The sequence below is a fragment of the Eptatretus burgeri genome, chromosome 2 (assembly GCF_056783735.1).
Source record: "Eptatretus burgeri isolate ZD-2024b chromosome 2, Ebu_testis_v1, whole genome shotgun sequence".
NCBI lineage: Eukaryota > Metazoa > Chordata > Myxini > Myxiniformes > Myxinidae > Eptatretus > Eptatretus burgeri.
Window position 1 is genome coordinate 88,049,089 of NC_140962.1, and position 23,321 is coordinate 88,072,409.

The 23,321-nt window shown below is 46.8% G+C and overlaps 1 protein-coding gene and 1 pseudogene across 8 annotated transcripts in view; one reads left to right on the forward strand and one right to left on the reverse strand.

The window, feature by feature from the left end:
- Window positions 1-23,321, reverse strand: part of PRDM15 (PR/SET domain 15) — a 192,943-nt gene that overhangs the window by 124,734 nt on the left and 44,888 nt on the right. For 4 of the 8 annotated variants that reach the window (XM_085870225.1, XM_085870228.1, XM_085870229.1 and 1 more), the window contains exon 1: window positions 17,709-17,898. The exons of 1 other annotated variant lie outside the window; for it this stretch is intronic. The gene's annotated coding sequence lies outside the window, so the exon portion shown is untranslated. Of the gene's footprint in view, window positions 1-17,681; window positions 17,899-23,321 lie in introns of those variants that run through there. 3 more of the 8 variants (XM_085870221.1, XM_085870222.1, XM_085870223.1) reach the window with 3 other exon arrangements.
- On the forward strand, window positions 19,325-22,816 carry LOC147032515 (uncharacterized; annotated as a pseudogene).

Consider the following 23,321-nt stretch of genomic DNA (forward strand, 5'->3'; position numbering starts at 1 on the left):
TTGAATAGTGGCCGGTGAACTGACCGCTCGAGTATGTGGAGGTTTGAATAGCGGCCGGTAAACCGGCCACTCTGGTGGATGGAGGTTTGAATAGTGGCCGGTGAACTGACCGCTCAAGTATGTGGAAGTTTGAATAGCGGCCGGTAAACCGGCCACTCGGGTGGATGGAGGTTTGAATAGTGGCCGGTGAACTGACCGCTCGAGTATGTGGAAGTTGGAATAGCAGCTGGTAAACCGGCCTCTCGGGTGTATGGAGGTTTGAATAGTGGCCGGTGAACTGACCGCTCGAGTATGTGGAAGTTGAAATAGCAGCTGGTAAACCGGCCACTCGGGTGTATGGAGGTTTGAATAGTGGCCGGTGAACTGACCGCTCGAGTATGTTTAAGTTGGAATAGCAGCTGGTAAACCGGCCACTCGGGTGTATGGAGGTTTGAATAGTGGCCGGTGAACTGACCGCTCGAGTATGTGGAAGTTGAAATAGCAGCTGGTAAACCGGCCACTCGGGTGCATGGAGGTTTGAATAGCGTCCAGTAAACCGGCCACTCGGGTGTATGGAAGTTAGAATAGCGGCCGGTAAACCGGCCATTCGGGTGTATGGAAGTTTGAATAGCGGCTGGTAAAACGGCCACTAGAGTTAAAAGGGTTCATTTTCAACCCAATATGGCTGACAAACCATGTGACCTATGACATCATAAATATATATTCTGCCTCTAATTGGGTAGGGGATCACACTTGTGAAGTTTTGTGTTCATCGGATAAGGTTCGTTTTTCCATCCAAGTTGGCCGCCAAACCACATGACTTGCGACGTCATCATTTTTACCCTATATGCAGCAATGGCGTGAGATGATATTTGCAAAGTTTAGCCTCACTAGAATAAATGGATCCAGAGAAAACTTTATTTAATATTTTTCTTCAATCCAATATGGTTGCCAAACCATGCGACATCAATTATTCATAAACAAACTGGTGCACTCATGGCTTGGGAAACATGCGTGTGAAGTTTCTCCTTGATCTGTTCAGCAATTCTAGAGAAGTTTTTTGAAGGCTTTAGGGTAAATTCAATATGGCTGCCAAAACCATGTGACCTACGTCAAAAAAGCAACAGAACTTTTTGTTCGCCATGGATAGGCGGTCATACCTGTGAAGTGCTGCCTCAATCTGTTGAGCTGTTTCAAAGAAAAAAAAATTTTTTTTTAATAATATGGCTGCTGAACCACGTGACCAATGACATCATAATATTTTTTTCCCCGTGAGTTGTTGCGTCGATGACGCTCAAGAATTTTTTTTATTTTTTGGATGCAGCGTTTTACGTGTAAAGTTTTCACCAGGATACCACTTCACTGATGACGTCACAGTTCAGAACACTTATACTCCTTGAGGATATCTTGGCAATGAGCCATGTTTCAATTTTTTTCCAGCAAGTGATTTCAGAAAAGGAGGCCGCATCCAAAGTTTTTTGTTTTTTCAAAGATGGCACCCGTACCACGTGACATATGACGTCAAAATTATCACTTTAAATTTATAAGAAAAAAAAGACATACGACGGTGAAAATTTTGTAATTGATAAGGGAATTAACCAGAAAATTGCAGGCAAAATAAAACAAAAATGAAGAAGAACGAGAAATGCAACTTTATAACTGCAGGTAGTGATGACCGGGTCCCAAGACGCCCGGCTTTGATACAACACTGCTTTGTTACCACACGGGATTGACGAGTTGTGGACCGAGTTACACGCAGCGTTCAATGTATTTATTACGTACGCAGGTAGTTCTTTTTCCTGAACACATAGACTATCAATTTCATTGGTGTTTAAATAATCTGAACACAAAGTAATAAATGTTGATACTGTTGCGGTTCTCGGAACTGCATGCATACAACAGAGAGGTGTCCCGAGACAGTTATGCCATTAATACATGTGTAGATAGTTCCCTTCCTTTTGTTTAGCAGGACAACCGGGAGTGCGTTGCGATGGTCTAATAGTTAGGATTATTAAATCATTTTCCCCTTTTATTTTATCCCCACTCTTTTGCTTTTCTTTTTTGAGGCAAAATCCACGACCTGCGCTAGGTGCTGGACCATCGCTTTGAGCTTCCACGACAACCCACGGTACCCTCCCCTCCCTCTACCACAAGCGTGCACCACGACAAACCACGGTACCCTCCCTCCCTCTACCACAGGCGTGCACCACGACAACCCAAGCACGGTACCCTCCCCTCCAATCACTCCTGAGGTAAATCTGCGTGCTGCACCAACGTCTACCCGAAACCCAGTTCAAGCTGGCGGACCACGTGTGGGGTCGGAGCCAGTCGGAACGCCTGACTCGGGCGATGACGTTGGGTTTGGCATGGCCCCTCCCCCGAGCTTCAGGCTCTATAAAAGACGGAGAAGTCCTCCATCTTAAGAGATGTTGAGTGGTTTTTTCACGTGGAGTGTTCCTGCTTCTGGACTCCGCCCACGTCTCGCCGGCCCGCCTCCTGTTCCTCGTCTCCGCCCACACGAAGTCGACGGCCCGCCTCCTGTTCCTCGTCTCCGCCCACACGACGTCGACGAACCGCCTCCTGTTCCTCGTCTCCGCCCACACGACGTCGACGAACCGCCTCCTGTTCTCGTCTCCGCCCACACGACGTCGACGAACCGCCTCCTGTTCCTTGTCTCCGCCCACATGACGTCGACGAACCGCCTCCTGTTCCTCGTCTCCGCCCACACGACGTTGACGAACCGCCTCCTGTTCCTCGTCTCCGCCCACACGACGTCGACAAACCGCCTCCTGTTCCTCGTCTCCGCCCACACGTCGTCGATGAACCGCCTCATGTTCCTCGTCTCCACCCACACGACGTCTACAAATCTGTTCCTCGTCTCCTCCCACACGACGTCGACGAACCTCCTCCTGTTCCTCGTCTCCGCCCTCACAACGTCGACGAACCACCTCCTGTTCCTCGTCTCCGCTCACACGACGTCGACGAACCGCCGCCTGTTCCTCGTTTCCGCCCACACGACGTCGACGAACCACTTCCTGTTCCTCGTCTCCGCCCACACGACGTCGACAAATCTCCTCCTGTTCCTCGTCTCCTGCTTCTCGACTCCACCTACCTGGTCCCGCCTACCGCTCCACCCTCGTGCTATGGACTCCGCCTTCTCCACTCAAGCTTCTCCTTCAGAACACGATCTCCACACGTGCGGCTGTGGCCAGAACAACGCGACTATTATCGGGTACCGCACCACAGAGCATTCCTCCCCCGAAACGCCCAGGTACCGAAAGCAATAACCTCAACTTCCCTCCCTCCCTGGCTGCAAAAGTCCCTTTTCATTGGGGTTTCTTTTTCTGTGTGTGTCTGAGTGTGCTGGCACCTGTCTGTTAAGTAAGCCTGGAGAAGATCCTTATTGTTGTTACTGTTAATAATCTCATGTCAACTCTGCACTGTCTGCTTTTGTAAGTTGCTTGTATTATTGTGACACCCCACACGTCTCTCCTCTTTCCCTGCGTTACATACCCAATAAATCTTTGTCGTACCACATGCTTTTCCTCGCTTGCTGTTAATAAATAATTGTCATTCGGAATGTTCCCAGCCCGCCTTAGGCTTTTCTCCCATTGTTCCAGCATGGTCCGAATCCTACTCAAGCCGGGACTTTATTCCCAACGATCCATTCCTTTTAGCCGGTACGTCCCTGGCAGTGTCGCTCGGCTGCATCGATCCGGAAAAATGATCCAATCCGGTAGATTGATCCAGTTCGGGCAAGGCGTACCGAGGGCATGGTTCCCCGGTAATTACACCACGTGATTAATTGGGTAACCCGATTAACCCATAGACGGGAGGACCCTAGGTCACGCGGTTGAGTTATTGGCGTCCACGGTCGGTTAAGCGACCCGCTGCGTCACGGAATTATCCGTGTGCGACGGCCGACAATTCCGGGGAGTCTGGTGGGAATCGACGTAGCTTCTCCCACCTAGTGGTCTTCTTATCCGACCCCGCAACAATACCATGGGTGCAGAAGGTAAACTGGGACTCACCCAAGTCATCGGGAACCCAGCAAGTCTCTCTACTATGTGGGGTTGATGAGTTATGGACGAACACGCCACATTCAATCTATTTATTACGTACGCAGTTAGCCCTTTTTCCTGGGGACATTGTCGGTATCAGTTGAATTGGTGTTTAAATAACGTGAACACAAAGTAATAAATTTTGATAACGTGTCCACATGGTAAACCGGGACTCACGAGAGTCTAATGAGGTCCCACAGGTCTCTGACGCACGATTGACAAGTTATGGACATCATAACAGGCCACATTCCATCTATTTATTACGTACCTAGGTGACCCTTTTTCCTGAGGCCATCGGTGGTATCAATTGATTTGATACTCCTCTCCCCTCAAACCAATCCAGGCACAGCCAAGTGATCTATCTATCTATAATTCCAGCAATCCCTGTGTGTGTCTGTCTGTGTGGATGTCTGTTTGGCTGTCTCCGACCGCCGTTTGACGACTGCGGTCCGATGTCATTGAAACTTGCCAGGAATATTACCGGGGACCCGCGGATGTGCCTTTTCGAGGTTTGATATCGATCGGACGAGCGGTTCACAAGTTACGGCCATTTTACTGCTTTTTCAGTGTTGTAAAGGTGTATATATGGCAGCTGAAGGTGTCGTTCCACCTTCTCACCTTATCATGCCAATTTTTTCACAAATTATTAATAACCCGACGACCACCGGTCCGATCGGATTGAAACTTGCCAGGAATATTGCCGGGGACCCACGGATGGCCTTTGAGGTTTGATATCGATCGGACGAGCGGTTCCCAAGTTACGGCCATTTATTTGTCGACCAATGACAAGACACGGTGCTATGACATCACGAATGACGTCACAATTGTTTATTTATTTATTTATTTATTTTTTTGCACGATTGATGGTCCGATCTGATTGAAACTTGCCAGGAATATTGCTGGGGACCCGCGGATGTGCCTTTGAGGTTTGATATTAATCGGACGAGCGGTTCCCAAGTTACGGCCATTTATCTGTCGACCAATATCTGCGAGAGAGGAGGACGGGAGAGGGGGGATGAGAGTGGGGGCGAGAGAGAGGGGCGAGAGAAGAGGGGGGGGAGAGAGGAAGGGCGAGACTGGGGGGAGAGAGGGGGGCAAGAGAGGGGGAGAGAGAGGGGTGGGAGTGGGGACGAGAGAGGGGGTGTGAGAGGGGGTGGGAGTGGGGGCGAGCGAGAAGGGCGAGAGAGAGGGGCGAGAGAGGAGGGGCGAGAGGAGGGGGAGAGAGGAGGGGGAGAGAGGAGGGGGAGAGAGGAGGGGGAGAGAGAGGAGGGGGGAGAGAGGAGGGGGAAGACAGGAGGGGCGAGAGAGAGGGGGGAGAAAGAGGGGGAAGAAAGAGGGGGAGAGAGGGGGGAGAAAGATGGGGGAGAGAGAGGGGGGAGAGGGAGGGGGAGAGAGAGGGGGAGAGAGAGGGGGAGAGGGAGGGGGAGAGGGAGGGGGAGAGAGAGGGGGAGAGAGAGGGGGAGAGAGAGGGGGAGAGAGAGGGGGAGAGAGAGGGGGAGAGAGGAGGGGTGAGAGAGACGGGGCGTCACAATTCAAGAGAGGGGGAGAGAGGAGGGGGCGAGAGAGAGGGGCGAGACTCGGGGGGAGCGAGAGAGAGGGGGCGTCACAATTCTTCTTCATTTGATATGATGTCACAATTGACGCTGGGGACCTGAGTATGTTTCCCAGGTGTTTCCCAAGTTATGGCCATTTATGATACGGTTGGTCCAATCGAATTGAAATAATGCCCCAATCCAGTCGTCGTTTAGCATCTACGGGCCCCGCCCCGAATTCCAGCAATCTCTGTGTGTGTCTGTTCGTTTGTCTGCGACCGCCGTTTCTCAACGACCGCCGATCCGATCCGATTGAAACTTGCCAGGAATATTGCCGGGGCCCCCGCACATGTGCCTTTTCGAGGTTTGATGTCAATCGGACGAGCGGTTCCCAAGTTACGGCCATTTTATTGCCTTTTTCATGTTGGAATGGTGTATATATCTCAGCTGAAGTGTCGTTCCACCTTCTCATGCCATTTTTTTCTCAGAATAATGATAACAGCATATTAATAATAATAATAATAATAATAGTACAATAATTGGCAGTACACAATGATAGCACAATAATTGAATAAAAGAATAACGTGATACAATGACCAATGTCTGTCAACCAATAACGGCCTATATATTGTGTCAACCAGACAGGACACGGTGCTATGATGTCACGAATGACGTCACAATGCTTCCTCTTCGGATTGAAACTTGCCAGGAGTATTGCCGGGGCCCCATGGATGTGCCCTTTCGAGGTTTGATATCAATCGGACGAGCGGTTCCCAAATTACGGCCATTTATCTGTCAACCAATGACAAGACATGGTGCTATGACATCACTAATGACGGCACAATTAATGTTTATTTTTTTATTTTTTTGCACGAATGACGGTCCGATCTGATTGAAACTTGCCAAGAATATTGCTGGGGGCCCGCGGATGTGCCTTTTCAAGGTTTGATATTAATCGCATAAGCAGTTCCCAAGTTACGGCCATTTATCTGTCGACCAATGACAAGACACGATGCTATGACACCACGAATGACGTCACAATGGTTATGTATTTTTTTTTTTTTTTGCACGATTGACGGTCCGATCTGATTGAAACTTGCCAGGAATATTTCTGGGGACCCGCAGATGTGCCTTTTCGAGGTTTGATATTAATTGGACGAGCGGTTCCCAAGTTACGGCCATTTATCTGTCGACCAATATCTGCGACAGAGGGGGATCGGAGAGGTGAGGATTAGAGTGGGAGCGAGAGAGGAGGGGGGAGAGAGGAAGGGTGAGACTAGGGAGGAGAGAGGGGGGCAAGAGAGGGGTGGGAGTGGGGATGAGAGAGAGGGACGGGAGAGGGGTGTGAGAGGGGGTGTGAGAGGGGGTGTGAGAGGGGGTGTGAGAGGGGGTGTGAGAGGGGGGTGTGAGAGGGGGTGTGAGAGGGGGTGTGAGAGGGGGTGTGAGAGGGGGTGTGAGAGGGGGTGTGAGAGGGGGTGTGAGAGGGGGTGTGAGAGGGGGTGTGAGAGGGGGTGTGAGAGGGGGTGTGAGAGGGGTGTGAGAGGGGTGTGAGAGGGGGTGTGAGAGGGGGGTGTGAGAGGGGGTGAGAGGGGGTGTGAGAGGGGGTGTGAGAGGGGGTGTGAGAGGGGGTGTGAGAGGGGGTGTGAGAGGGGGTGTGAGAGGGGGTGTGAGAGGGGGTGTGAGAGGGGGTGTGAGAGGGGTGTGAGAGGGGGTGTGTGAGAGGGGGGGCCAGAGAGGGGGGCGAGAGAGGGGGGCGAGAGAGGGGGCGAGAGAGGGGGCGAGAGAGGGGGGCGAGAGAGGGGGGCGAGAGAGGGGGCGAGAGAGGGGGCGAGAGAGGGGGCGAGAGAGGGGGCGAGAGAGGGGGCGAGAGAGGGGGCGAGAGAGGGGCGAGAGAGGGGGCGAGAGAGGGGGCGAGAGAGGGGGGCGTGAGAGGGGGGCGTGAGAGGGGGGCGTGAGAGGGGGCGTGAGAGGGGGGGCGTGAGAGGGGGGCGTGAGAGGGGGGCGTGAGAGGGGGCGTGAGAGGGGCGGAGAGAGGGGGGCGTGAGAGGGGGGCGTGAGAGGGGGGCGTGAGAGGGGGGCGTGAGAGGGGGCGTGAGAGGGGGGCGTGAGAGGGGGCGTGAGAGGGGGGCGTGAGAGGGGGGCGTGAGAGGGGGCGTGAGAGGGGGCGTGAGAGGGGGGCGTGAGAGGGGGCGTGAGAGGGGGCGTGAGAGGGGGCGTGAGAGGGGGCGTGAGAGGGGGGCGTGAGAGGGGGGGCGTGAGAGGGGGGCGTGAGAGAGGGGGCGTGAGAGGGGGGGCGTGAGAGGGGGCGAGAGAGGGGGCGAGAGAGGGGGCGAGAGAGGGGGCGAGAGAGGGGGCGAGAGAGGGGGCGAGAGAGGGGGCGAGAGAGGGGGGCGAGAGAGGGGGGCGAGAGAGGGGGCGAGAGAGGGGGCGAGAGAGGGGGCGAGAGAGGGGGCGAGAGAGGGGGGCGAGAGAGGGGGGCGAGAGAGGGGGGCGAGAGAGGGGGCGAGAGAGGGGGCGAGAGAGGGGGCGTGAGAGGGGGTGTGAGAGGGGGTGTGAGAGGGGGGTGTGAGAGGGGGCGTGAGAGGGGGCGAGAGAGGGGGGCGAGAGAGGGGGGCGAGAGAGGGGGCGAGAGAGGGGGCGAGAGAGGGGGCGAGAGGGGGGGCGAGAGGGGGCGAGAGGGGGGCGAGAGGGGGCGAGAGGGGGGCGAGAGGGGGGCGAGAGGGGGCGAGAGGGGGCGAGAGGGGGGCGAGAGAGGGGGCGAGAGGGGGCGAGAGGGGGAGAGAGGGGGGCGAGAGGGGGAGAGGGGGGAGAGGGGGAGAGGGGGAGAGGGGGGAGAGGGGGAGAGGAGGGGAGAGAGGAGGGGGAGAGGGGGCAACAGAGGGGGCAAGAGAGGGGGGCAAGAGAGGGGGCAAGAGAGGGGGCAAGAGAGGGGGCGAGAGAGGGGTGAGGGGGGAGAGAGAGGAGGTGTCACAATTCAAGAGAGTGGGAGAGAGGAGGGGCGAGAGAGGGGGTGAGAGTGGGGACGAGAGGAGGGGGGAGAGAGGAGGGGTGAGACTAGGGGGAGCGAGGGGGGCAAGAGAGAGGGGGCGTCAATTCTTGTTCGTTTGATATGACGTCACAATTGATGCTGGGGACCTGAGTATGTTTCCCAGGTGTTTCCCAAGTTATGGCCATTTATGATACTGTTGGTCCGATCGAATTTAAATAATTCCCCAATCCAGTCATCGTTTATCACCTTCGGGCCCGCCCCTACTAGTATTTTTTAAAAAGACAAAAAAAAGATCTCAGATTCAAACAGTTAAATAATTCTGGTTGCCAGATGCTGTGGTAACATTAAAAAAGGACCACTGGACCTGTAGCTTATCTGGGTTGCAAATTTGGTTGTATTCTGACTGGTGGGTCTGGAGAATAAGATTTTAAAAGATATTTACTAAATCGGCCATTTTGACCTTCTTAAAATCATGTGGCCGGAATGAGCTTTGTAATTCCTGTTACAGTCCCGAGAGGAAGGTTGCTGCCAAATTTCAGCCAGATCGACCCAGCGGTTTGGCCAGAGAAGTTGAAAAAGGAGACGGATGGACAGAGCTAAAAATTGGGGGCACCAATTGTAGAAACAAACTGCAACAGCAACAAACCTTCCCCTATACTATAGGCAGGGGTTCACACAATTTTAAAAATTCGGTTCTTTAATGAGTACCAGCAGAAATGGTTTGGTATTCATGGAAAAAAAAAAGTCAGCTTTGAGCGCGCTCGCCTGCTTTCCCAAGCGCCTCTCAGATCAGTATGCATCTTACTCCTCTGTAAGTGCTCTTTCAGATGTCCGCTCCAGACAACACGCACAAGCCACTATTTTTTTTCGTTCCGGATGCACCTGAACCTCCTCTTCTTCTTCCTTACTCACGTGTTCTCCTTCAATCTTTTTTTTTTAATGTTATAAGTAATAAATCTGCAATATAACTTGTAAATTATGTTATCATTTATAAACTTGATTTTGAAATCACAATGTATCAATAATCAGAATTGTCACGGATCTTACCGACGTGAGCTGAAAAAACCTCTTCTTCCTCTTCGCTCAAGTGCTCTCCTGAGAATTTTTAGCAGCGTCTTGCGTAACGAACGCTGCTCATAGAGAGCTCGGCGTTGTTCTTCTTCTTCTTGTTCTTCTTCTTCTTCTTGTGAAGACAAAACCTTAATCTCTAGGACTCGGCTCTTGTATATACAATATCCAGATCTCCTTAAATACTGAGCACATGTACACATCCTCACATTGACGGTGCCTTTTGAGAGCGTCTATCATGAACTTTTAAATATATTCAGACATTTGCTTTAAAGTTTCGAAAAGTTCACGTTACTATTTAAAGATTATTCCATTTATCGTACTGTAATTTAGTAAATACATTATTTATTTCGTAAATACACGATATATCGTAAATACGTAAATACATTATGACGCGTTTTGCTATTGGCTTAATCAAGGCACGTGATGAAATATCGGAAGTTGTTGTTGTATTTAAAAAAAATTTTTTTTTTTAGCCGACGAAATCTTTAGGACGCTGCTCGTGGACACATTTGTCCTTGTTTTTTTTTTTTAAGAGCAGGTTTTGGGTCGCTGATGACTTCACGTGATTCGAAGGTTGTAAGCACATTAATATGGAATAGGCAAAGCCGAGAAGCGAACGTAGAATTCTTCTTACATTTGCTTCTGACTTTACATAAAACTTGTGCACAACTCTATACTTGCCAACTATACCGTGGTACGTGTAAGCGCCGCACAGCTGACGATTTTGACGCAATTTCCGGTTACTTCGGCCTGGATTCGGGATCAGCGAACAAATAATGTAAATCACGATTAAAAATATTTTTTGATGATGCGGGAGATATCTTTATTAAAATTAACTTCGGGAAAAAATAATTGAATAAATAAATAAATAAACAATCACTTCTGGTCAAGAATAAAAGAAATTAAAAGTTCCGGAAAGAGTCAAAATCACTCCCGGTAATGTTAAATACAAAATAAACACTTCCCGTCATGAAAAAAAAATCACTTTCGGAAGTATAAAATTAACTTTGGCAAAAAAATAATTGAATAAATAAATAAACACTTCTGGTCATGATCTCCCGACATGCATCATTCCCCATGACAAAAATCGGAAACAAAAAAAATCCAGAAGCAAAAAAAAACGGAAGCAAAATGGTCATAGCCAACGACCCGGATTCACAATTGCCAGGGTATTGTGTTGTTTTTGTTGTTTCCCTCATGTATTCTCTCTCTGTGTATTATTCTCTCATGTTTTGTTGTATTCTCTCATGTGCACACGTTAAGTGATATTCACAAGATAGAAATAAAACCCAATTGTGTTTATACACCGCACAGCGTTTAACAACCGGAAGCAAAACGTCTTAGCTAACGACACGGATTCCAAATAGCCAGGGCTATTGTGTTGTTGTTGTTGTTGTTGTTGTTGTTGTTGTTGTTTCCTCTTCTCTCACGTGCACGCATTAAGTATGAAGCTCACTGCGTTCGCTAATAATCGTTGGGTATTTATTTTCTTGCATTTGAAACTCAAAATATGCTAAAATGAACGTTTAAGTCAAAACTTGTCAGTGATCGAAAAACAGTCCGGAAGTTACCAAAGATGCTATGACGTCACGTTCTCCGAAAACTTCGTGAACATTCGGAAACAGCGTGTAAACAATGGCGAGATGCGAATCAGAGAGTGATTTCAGCCGCGATGAAATTGAGTGTTTTCATTCGGATATTGCGGAGGACGAGTCGGAGGATGATGGGAATTTATACTATGGAGTTTCTGGCCCTGAGCCATATAAATTTGAGCCACTTGCAAGTGCCAGAAAACGGCCTATTTCGTGTACAAGTGGCAGGACTGACTGTCCGGCAGTTCACACTGACAGACTCCACCAGACAGATTGGTTTGTAGATTTTCATTTTCTTGTTCAATGCATAAAATAATGTAAAGTTTGATTCGTCTGTGACTTGATATAATAATTTTTTAACCCTCTAGTAGCCTGGTGTTGGCTCAGTGGTTAGGGTGGTGGCTTGGGATCCTAGGGTCCTGAGTTCAAGCTCCGTCGGCCACTGAATTAATACACCAGGGGGTTGACTCAGCCTGTCATCCTTCTGAGATCGGCGAAATGAGTACCAGTTCCAGTGTGTTGGTAGAGGGGCACTGCATCAGCAACACAGTCGCGCTTCAAGAAATGATAGCTACCCTGGCAGCTAAGCTGCCATACGACCACCACCAACCCTCGAGTCACTCAAGAGTCAGAAATAGAATGAATCAATAATGGACCCAAATATATTATACACCGTAGCCTTGGCGTTGAAGTCTTTCTGACAGCTGAGCTTGACCCCAGCGAAAGTGAAGAGTTAGAACAAAACCCAACTTTCAAGAGATTGTTGTGGCATATCTATCTATAATTCCAGCAATCTCTGTGTGTGACCGCTGTTTCTCGACAACCACTGGTTTGATCTAATTGAAACTTGCCAGGTATATTGCTGGGGCCCTGTGGATGTGCCTTCTCAAGGTTTGATATTAATCGGACAAGTGCTTCCCAAGTTATGGCCATTTATTTACCAACCAATGACAGGGCACGTTGCTGCGTAGGCGTGGCCGATGGGGAAGAGAACCTCAGCCGCGTTCCCCATTATGGGTCACAACGTATGGACTTCCGGATAGTGTATTATCATAATTTATCGATTTCTTATACGCATTTTTAGATAAACACAATGCCCCAATCCAGTCATCATTTACTAGAGAAAAGGAACAGCCTGTGTGGTTGTTTGAAAGTGGTTTAAAAAAAAAAAAATTGCACGTACGCTTTTTTTTTTCTCTTCTCTTCTCTTTGTGTTTTTCCTTGCGATGACATTGCGAAAAGGCAAAATACGTTGGCGCTAATTGAATAATTGGCCATTAAAACTAAATTGCAAATAATCGTAGGTGACACAGTATGAGAAGATGAAGCAGGAGCCAGCTGAGGAGGAGAAGGCTGAATGGTGGGCACAGCGTCATGCTTCAGTCTCACTTGAGCAGTTGTTTTGAAACTGAGCTCACTCATTGCGTTGCCTTCGTAATCCTTGGCTGTGAAATGGTCACCACAAATGACAAGTCTATCCAAAGGGTCCTCTTTACCCGTTTTATTTGGGGGAAAATTTGCCCGTTTTGTTTGCACAAATCTTATCCACTGCCGGCGAATGTTTGATTCCTTCGGGAATCGGTGGGAGCGATTACCTGTTTTCCAGCCATTTTCGCAAAACATAACGACACACGTACGATGCATGATGTACAAATATCCAAATAACTTTGTTCTGCAATAATTCAAAATAAAAAAGGATAATATAGACAGTTGCAAGCTCAAAAAAAGCGAAAGAACGGCCCGCTGAACTGGACACTTCAATGAGCGAGTGAGCTTCCGCTTTGTTTTGGAGAACGTGAAGTCACCATCCATATATGGGCACACGGCTGTTTTTTTCAACAGCCTCGAGAAATAACAACTTCGGAGTTAAATTTCATAAATTTTCCCAATAGTTAGGCAACCACAATAGTTTGCATCGAACTATTTAATGCACATCTAATCATATTGACAAATTTTCAGAACACGTTTGGTGACCCGCAACCTGTTCTTTAATCTTATCAGTTATAATATCACTTGTAAATTATGTTATCATTTATAAACTTGATTTAGTGCACTTAAATTTTGAAACCACAGTTCAGTATATGGTTGCGGTTATTGGAACCGCATGCATACAACAGATAGGTGTCCCGAGACAGTTATTCCATAAATATACGTGTAGATAGACCCCTTCCTTTTGTTTAGTGGGAAGACAAGGGAGTGCGTGCTATGGTCTAATACATAGTTAGGATATTAAATCATTTTTCCCTTTTTATTTCATCCCCACTCTTTTTCTTTTCTGAGGCAAAATCCACGACGTGCGCTTTGGGCTGGACTAGCGCTTTGAACTTCAACTGTCTACCCGAAACCAGACATGTGTGGCGAGTCACGTACACTTTAGCACCCAGGTGGGCAGGGTGCACCGACGTCGACCCAAAACCCGGCCCAGGCTGGCGGACCACATGAGGGGTCGGGGCCAGTCAGAATGCCCAACTCGGGCGATGACGTTGGATTCGGCATGGCCCCTCCCCTGAGCTCGAGAAAGGATGGAGAAATCCTCCGTGTAGAATTGAGAAGTGTTGTGTTCAGTGTGGGTGTTCTTCACATGGAGAGGTCCTGCTTCTTGACTCCGCCCACGTTCGCCTCGATGAACCGCCTCCTGCCTGGTCCCACCTACTGCTCCACCCTCGCACTCTGGACTCCGCTCTTCTCCACTCAAGCTCCTCCTTCAGAACACGATCTCCACACGTGCGCTTTGGCCAGAACAACGCGACTATTGTAGGGTACCGCACCACGGAGCATCCCTACCCCGAAACGCCCAGGTACCGAAAGCAATAACCTCAACTCCCTCCCTCCCTGGCTGCAAAAGTCCCTTTTCATTTGGGTTTCTTTTTCTATGTGTGTGTCTGAGTGTGCTGGCGCCTGTCTGTTAAGTAAGCCTGTAGAAGATTCTTATTGTTGTTTCTGTTAATAATCTCACGTCAAGTCTGCACTGTGTCTGCTAAGTAAGTTGCTTGTATTATTGTCGCACCACACCTCTCTCCTCTTTCCCTGCGTTACATACCCAATAAATCTTTGTTGTACCACATGCTTTTCCTCACTTGCTGTTAATAAATAAGTGTCATTATGAATGTTCCCAGCTCGCCTTTGTCTTTTCTCTCATTGGTCCAGCATGGTTCGAATCCAGGTTTAGCCGGGCCTTTATTCCCAACGGCCCGTTCCTTTTAGCCGGTACGTCCTTGGCAGTGCCGCTCGGGTGCATCCGATCTGGTAGAGTGATCTGGTTCGGACAAGGCGTACCGAGGGCGTGGTTCCCCGGTGGTTAAACTGCATGGTTAATTAGGTAACCCGATTAACCCATAGGCGGGAGGACCCTAGGTTACGGGGTTGAGTTATTGGCGTCCACGGTCGGTTAAGCGACTCGCCGTGTCACGGAATTATCCGTGAGCGACGGCCTACAATTCTGGAGAGTCTGGTGGGAATCGACGTAGCTTCCCCCACCTCGTGGTCTTCTCACCTGACCCCGCTGGCCCGCAACAATATCATTTATCAGAATTATCACAAAAGAATCTTACCTACAGTAGCTGAGAAAAACCTTCTTTCAAAAGCCTCTGTTTGTGCTGGTACGCTTTTGAGCTTTCTGAGCATCTTTGAAGTACGCATTTAGTTTTTCAGTTTTTTTTTTTTTTAAACCATGCATCAGTACCTGAGTACCAGTGAGGGTGAACCCCTGGCTATTGGTAGATGCTTAACAAGCTTCAGTTCCATCTTACCCTGTTATGCAAGCTAAAATATCCAGTTCTTACACATTCTGAATTGTGCATGTCAAGCATGACTGCTAATCAAGGGGTTTTCAAAGCATTTCTGAACAAATACGTAAAACCATGATGCAAATGTGACAGTGACGTGTCAGAGTCCCAGGACCCCTAAAAGATACCAATAGGTACTGATGGGTGAATGTACTCACGCTCACAATTATCATATCCCCATGTAAGCCTACCTTCCTTTCATTCACAATATTGCTCCAATCACTTCAGATCTCCTAATGTCTCTGTTCCCCGCTGCTTTGTCCTTCCCTCAACCACCCCTCTTGTCTCCTGCCCCCCATTGTTGTGTGTTGTGTTCGCTCTCATACGAGCATCAACAATGTATACAAAAAATAAAAAAATTAAAATAATTTACCATACATAAACTGAAAGTTGGCCGAGATCAGGTGTGGCTCAAACTATCTCACGGATGGAGCTTTGAATTTTTATTTTATTTTAAATTTGTACTCAAGCATAAACTGTCATAATAGGAAATGTCCCTGAGATAGTGTTCACTGGAAATATCTCCTTTTAAAAAAATATCTCCACTAGAAATCTCACCAATGTAGCAACACAGTGGCCTACGCAAGATATTTAATGCTTCAAAACCAAAAAGAAGACGGGAACAGCCGGCTTTTAATCTTTATCTTAATGACTATGCTCTCGGATGCCACACCACCTGCCAGCACTACACCAGAACAGTGTTTAAGTTGGATTCTCCTCCAGTGGGAGACAAATCCAGGAGCAGACTGCACATAAGTTTGAGCAGGCCAGCACCAACAAGAGTTAATCTGCCAGCTCAGCATTTTATCTATCCTCAGTCTTCCATGAAGGTTTTCAAAATAAAATATTAACGAGGCTCAACTCTTTCTTAACCCACCTCTCATGGGATCAAGCACATTCAAACCAATCGTAAGTAAGGAAGGTTATTATGGTCTTGTTTAGGGCATCATGAATGTAAAGTCAAACATATAGTCCAACGTTGGGTCATAATTCTGATGATACCACCACAACTTTAATGCTCCCAATTAAGCTTACTTTATTGTGGAGTATACCTCATGAGTTCTTTCTCCACACCCTACCAGGACCTTTTCATAAACATCCCTTATAGCTGACATCTTCATTCCTACTCCATACCCAACATTTGGCCAGATGTAAATTTAAACTTTTTCATTGTACAACTAACAGCTTATATAATAATTGACAGTTGCAATTGCATTGCAAGTGTGACCGAAGCAAGCAAAGGATATACAGTGTTAATAAAAGTCACTTTTGTTTCGCTTGTGCAAAAAACAAGGCTCCAAGTGAGAAATCTACTTAATGAATCACTCTATTGTACCAACATAAAGTTCATCGTTTGGTGAAGAACCTCAGCTTCTCACTGGAAACAGCATTATATTATGTGGTACAGTATAAGCAATAGTTATAAAGGTTGCCAAACATTGAATGGTGTTAATGCAAGAAATGTCACCTTTATTATTTTACAACAAAGGAAGGAGTGTCGAGGGGAACAAAGCAGCAGAGGGGAGAAAAGCAGCAGAGGGGAGAAAAGCAGCAGAGGGGAGAAAAGCAGCAGAGGGGAGAAAAGTAGCAGAAGGGAGAAAAGCAGCAGAGGGGAGAAAAGTAGCAGAGGGGAGAAAATCAGCAGAGGGGAGAAAATCAGCAGAGGTGAGAAAAGCAGCAGAGGGGAGAAAATCAGCAGAGGGGAGAAAAGCAGCAGAGGGGAGAAAAGCAGCAGAGGGGAGAAAATCAGCAGAGGGGAGAAAAGCAGCAGAGGGGAGAAAAGCAGCAGAGGGGAGAAAAGTAGCAGAGGGGAGAAAAGTAGCAGAAGGGAGAAAATCAGCAGAGGGGAGAAAAGCAGCAGAGGGGAGAAAAGTAGCAGAGGGGAGAAAAGCAGCAGAGGGGAGAAAATCAGCAGAGGGGAGAAAAGCAGCAGAGGGGAGAAAAGCAGCAGAGGGGAGAAAATCAGCAGAGGGGAGAAAAGCAGCAGAGGGGAGAAAAGCAGCAGAGGGGAGAAAATTAGCAGAGGGGAGAAAAGTAGCAGAGGGGAGAAAAGCAGCAGAGGGGAGAAAATCAGCAGAGGGGAGAAAAGCAGCAGAGGGGAGAAAAGCAGCAGAGGGGAGAAAATCAGCAGAAGGGAGAAAATCAGCAGAGGGGAGAAAAGCAGCAGAGGGGAGAAAAGCAGCAGAGGGGAGAAAAGCAGCAGAGGGGAGAAAAGCAGCAGAGGGGAGAAAATCAGCAGAGGGGAGAAAATCAGCAGAGGGGAGAAAATCAGCAGAGGGGAGAAAAGAAAGCCAAAAGAGAGAATAGGGAAGAATGACAAGGAAAGATGAGGGAAATGAAAGCAGCGAAAGCAGAGGGAAGGAAGGTCGATATTGGAACGAGTCAGTGGAGCATTGATAAAAAAAAAAACAAAAAGAAACGGTGGAAAGTAGGAAGAGGACGGATTAAAGGAAGGAAAACAAGATACAAGAACAGACTAAGGTGAGGACTGAATGAATGCGGGATCGAAATGGTGACAATGAAGGAGAATCCAGTTTGATCAGCCGATTCAGACTCGTCACGACGCTCATTTACTCTCCTCCACATCGAGGGAAAGGCAAAAATGACATTACACAGCGAAAGGAGACAAGGGGCGGGATGAAAAGGACCGGGGCGATCCCGAATGGCCGGACCGGGGTATGGGCGCGGATCGCTCTCGCCTTCTCTCTCACTCATCCGCAGGCCTCGCCCTCCTTACTCTTCGAGCTTTCCCACGTGCTTTCCTTTGGTTAAAGCTGCGATTTATATTTTCGTCTTTTCGCCATTCCTTTTGCGAAATGGCGTGAATCACGTCCTGGTAACACTGGTCCGTGTTTTGTGGGCACCTCGCCGTAAGATGCTCTCTAATTGGTTATCGTGATGTTGATTTTCTTGTAATACGTCTTCCTATTGGTGCACAATCGACACGTGGTCGAAAGCATTTCCTATCCTTCACATCTGAATGTTTATCGTTTATACTTTTACAATTTCATCATTTATATTTCTCTTCCATTCATTCAATTCTACATTATTCCTTTTTACGGCAATTTTATGTCATTTGTCAAATTTTAAATAACTAGTGCGTGCCCGTATGTACGTGGCCGTACGTGCAAAAAAAAAAAAAAAAAAAAAAAAAAAATGAAGAATTGTGACGTTAATCGTGACGTCATAGCACCGTGCCCTGTCATTGGTTTGGCAAATAAATGGCCATAACTTTGGGAACCACTTGTACGATGAAAAAAAACCGAAAAAAATTAAGAAGAATTGGAACGTCAATCGTGACGTCATAGCACCATGTCCTGTAATTGGTTGACAGATAAATGGCCGTAACTTGGGAACCACTTGTCCGATTAATATCAAACCTTGAAAAGGCACATACTCAGGTCCCCAGCAATATTCCTGGCAAGTTTCAATTAGATCGGACCAGCGGTTGTCGAGAAACGGCGGTCACACACACACACACACACACACACACACACACACACACACACACACACACACACACACACACACACACACACACACACACACACACACACACACACACACACACACACACACACACACACACACACACACACACACACACACACACACACACACACACACACACTGCTGGAATTATAGATAGAAGATAGATGATGACACTTATGTCACGTACATACCATGGTAGCGAGATTTTATTTAATAGGACTAGACAGGTCTCTGCCAGGCAAAAACTGCCCTTTATTCCAGTCAAGGTTTTCTCTGCTGATTTATGTACTTTGGAACATACTCTTTCAAATAAGCTTCTGGGCCACCCTGAATTTTGCCGCAAATCCAATATCGCAGCCAAAATCCAATATGGCTGCCCCAGATATTTCAATGCACAGCAAACTTTTTTCTGGTGCATTTTACACCCCATAAATGTATTACCAACACATAGAAACATGTCACTAAACTACCAGAATAACCCTTTATTTCTATTCTGTGACGTCTCCTTGACGTCAAAATGACGTCATAGCAATGCGATAGCCCTCATAATTTCAAATTTTATTCGACAACCAATAATATCAAATCACCAGTCTAAGTCACTTTCGATTTACTATTTTCTTCTTCTTTTCTCCATGGATTTCTAATTTTCTCCACGCTTCTTCCAAAGTGCTTTGCTTTTGGGCATGTCAACTATGCTAGCTAGATACCTGACATTCCAACACGTCAATCTGCAGAATGGAAAGATGAACCACAAGGATGCCTGGGATGACCTGGTGGAAAATGGATTCGGGGGATCTTTGTCTGGTGAACCTTTTTCAACAATCCATGGAGACTTGATCACTGAGATCACAATCAACAGAGAGGTGAAAGTTAAGGGTGATCCAATGCAAGGTGGTTACAGCACTAGCAAGCAGACAACAGATGCCTTCATAAAGACAAGTCACCTTATGGCAAAGCTCAGAAAAACGCTGAAGGATAGGTTGGATATCCTAACCTCTTCATCTCACAAGGAAACAATTATAGGAGCAAGGAAACAGCATGAGAGAATGGTTCAGAGCCTCGTCATGCAATTGGACAAGTACTTTGACCCTTTTCTGATTGGTTCAGCGCGTCCTGAAAACTGGAGTGGAAATCGATCGAAGTATTGTTAGCGGATTATTGTCATCGTCCGAAGTAGGGGAGAAACAGTTCCAAGACTTCGTCAACCTCAGACTCAAGGGTACTGGAGAAGGCAGAATAAATTTCTTTGACAAAATTGTGAATCTCAGGATCAAAACGGGCCAAGAAAAGGTCAAGAAAGAGTCCAAGGCAGTGAACGTTATCAAAGAGGATCGACAAGCATTTGGTGTAATGGTAGGAATGGCAACTTCCCCTGAAGAGGCGCATTCGCATCCCCTAACATCTGTACCACTCGCACTTGCCACACCAGAGAGAGACCTCCGTCAAGGTTCGAAATCAGTGCTGCAAAACCACATTATTGAGGAATCCTCTTCTGCCACAGAGGATCAACCACCAATTCGAGGAAACTGGCTGATTGATGGAATAGCAGCTGTTAGGTCAATCCCATCTCAACAAACTTGGGGAGAATTCGCTGACATTTTATTGAAATTCTGCTTGCCACCAAGCCAGTCTAAGCCAAAACAGCTTGGAATCATATTTGATTCATACAGTACAGCCACAACAAAGCAGTTAACCCAACAGCGCCGAGGAACTTCAAGTAGAAGAATTCACATCAAAAGTCCAGAGCAGAGTATGCCCGGTGGCAAAGATTGGGACTTATTTCTGCACAATTCCGAAAACAAGACAGAGCTGATTCAATACCTTGTTGGCTACTGCAAGACCAATTCAGTCAGATCAAAACTAGGAATTCCACTGATTGTGACAGAAGAAGAGAAAACTTGGCTGATCACACGAACTGATGTTCAAAAGCTCGAATCCTGCAACCATCATGAAGCCGACACCCGGCTTGTTCTTCATGCAAGCAAGTCTGAAGATCCTGTTATCATCAGAGCTACTGACACAGACGTACTGGTCCTCCTGAGCTATGCCTATTCCATCTGTAAACCACCACATGACTGGTTTATGAAGATTGACCATCGTCATGTTATTGTGAAGAAACTAACAAATCATTATGGAGACGGTGTGTGCAAAATTCTTCCGGCATATCACAGCATCACAGGATGTGACACAACATCATTCCCATTTCGCATTGGCAAGGTCAAGCCATGGAAGAAAATGTTGAAACAGGAAAAGTGCCATCTACTTTCGCAGCTGGGCAGATCCGACCAATCTGTTCAAGATGTCGAGAGTGCTAAAAGCTTCTTCAGAACTTGCATGCATTCTGGAACGGAACAAGAAAGCTTTGTTGGGACAAGGATCAGAATGTAAACAGCCAGAAGGTGAAATCTAGTTGCAGCATCCTTCCAGATGAGAATAGCACCAAACAGCATCTCAAACGAAGTGACCTGCAGGCATGGCTATGGAACCAATGTCTAAGGCAAAATATCGAATATACTTCCATCACTGACAGAGGATGGGAAACTACTGAGGATGGTATTAAACCAGTATGGTTCACCTGTCCACAACTACCTCCAACACTGGCAAAGACAAAGAGCAGGAAAAGACGAATTCAAGGTACTACTTAACTTCTTTGGATCTCTAAACAATGCAGTTCATCCCAATATAAGTTGCTCATAATTAGTCCAACCATGGTTAAATTCATTTGAAGTAAATAGTCGATGTTACTCTTGCAGGACTCACTGACTATGATGCCGATGAAGATGATTCAACAACAGAAGAGAGAAGCCAGCTTCGACTGAAGAAGATAGACAGGACTACCAGCAGACAATCAGAAGACAGAGAGGTCTATTGTGGAAAAAGCAAAAAGCCAGGTAAAATCTCAGAATACCCCTAAAGTGATGATTTAATCTCATTTCAATGTTGTGGGTTTGTGCATCCTACATATTATCCAAATTTAATTTTGTAGAGGGTTACATTGAGTGCCAAAGATGCCGATGTCCTCACAGAAGGAGGAAAGCCGCCTCCACAAAGAAAGAGGAAGACTACAAAGCAACTCGGAAAATTTTACTGGCATTACCGACAGGATTTAAATCCATGGTAAGTAATTTAGAAGTGTCCATTTCATCAAAATGTTACTTTTTGTATGATTTCCTATTCTGAATAGGAATATTTCTATTCAGATTTCTTTTATAGATGGTGACTTTTAGATATATTTTAGATATTTAGATATTTAGATATTTTAGATATTTAGAAGTGTCCTATTTCTGAATCCTGGATAAAATTTTGCTCATTCTTTTATAGATGGTGCCAAGGAAACAGCTGAAGAATCAGGAAGTGACGAGGAATACGAAAGAGATGGAGAAAGTTCTGAAACTGATGATGACATGGAAGAATGTTCTTCAGATAACTGCGGACTTGATTCTGACTTCGAGAGTGAAGACAGCGATATAGACCTTAGTGACTGAGAATTGAAAAGCTTCTGTGCTTTTAGAACTGTGACTTTTTAAAACAAGAACTAAGCATCTGGGATAATTGAGAGGGGAAAGAAATACATTTCAATTCGTGTAATTTGTTGGACTATTCCCAAATAGCTTCTCTAACATTGAAATCTAGTGTGGCACAGCAAGGAGAGGTCACTGTACCTAATATGACATCATTTTGCTGTCATTGAAAATTTATGGACCAGTGATTAGAATACCACATTTCTATCCGATTTGAATTCATTCAAAATTAAAAAGTTTGATAAAATTTGAAATTATGGGGGCTATCGCATTACTATGACGTCATTTCGACGTCAAGGAGACGTCACAGAATAGAAATAAAGGGTTATTCTAGTAGTTTAGTGACATGTTTCTATCTGTTGGTAATACATTTAGTGGGTGTAAAATGCACCAGAAAAAAAGTTTCAGTGCATTGAATTTCTGATATCGATCGGTCGACTATGACGTCATTTCAACGTCAAGGAGACGTCATAGAACAATTCCAATATGATATTTGTGTCGTTTGTCATCATGTTTCTATCTGTTGATAATACATTTATGGGGTGTAAAATGCACCAGAAAAAAGTTTGCTGTGCATTGAAATATCTGGGGCAGCCATATTGGATTTGCGGCAAAATTCAGGGTGGCCCAGAAGCTTATTTGAAAGAGTATGTTCCAAATTACATAAATCAGCAGAGAAAACCTTGACTGGAAAAAAAGGGCAGTTTTTGCCTGGCAGAGACCTGTCTAGACAGGATGCATCTTAAACTTACAATAAACCCAGCTTGTAATTTCTGTATTGAAGTGAAATAATCAATCAACTATTTCACAAGCATGGCAAGTGTCCCGGATTTTACGGGTTTGACCCGATTTGTTTGTGATAACCCACAGACCTTTTTGAATGTATTCAAAATTCTCGTATTTGATGGAAAGTTCGATCAATCTTAACAACGCAAACGTTTCGTTTCCATTCCACTCGCAAGGACGGACACAACTAGACCGATAGACCTGCAACGACCTGGCGTGGAGGTACAAGGTATCACTGTGGTGTCCAGTATAACGGTTGTGTGACGTCATTGGCTTTCCCTCACTTCCGGTCACGTCGGACATCCTCCAGGATTCCGCACGCACGATGACCTCACTTCTGGTCACGTCGACCACTTTGCCATCACCATGTATCAATCGATCTGTGCTTTCCAATTTGCTCTTCCACTTCTTGGTGATATCTATCAGTACTTTGCAGTGTGTGTGTGTGTGTGTGTGTGTGTGTGTGTGTGTGTGTGTGTGTGTGTGTGTGTGTGTGTGTGTGTGTGTGTGTGT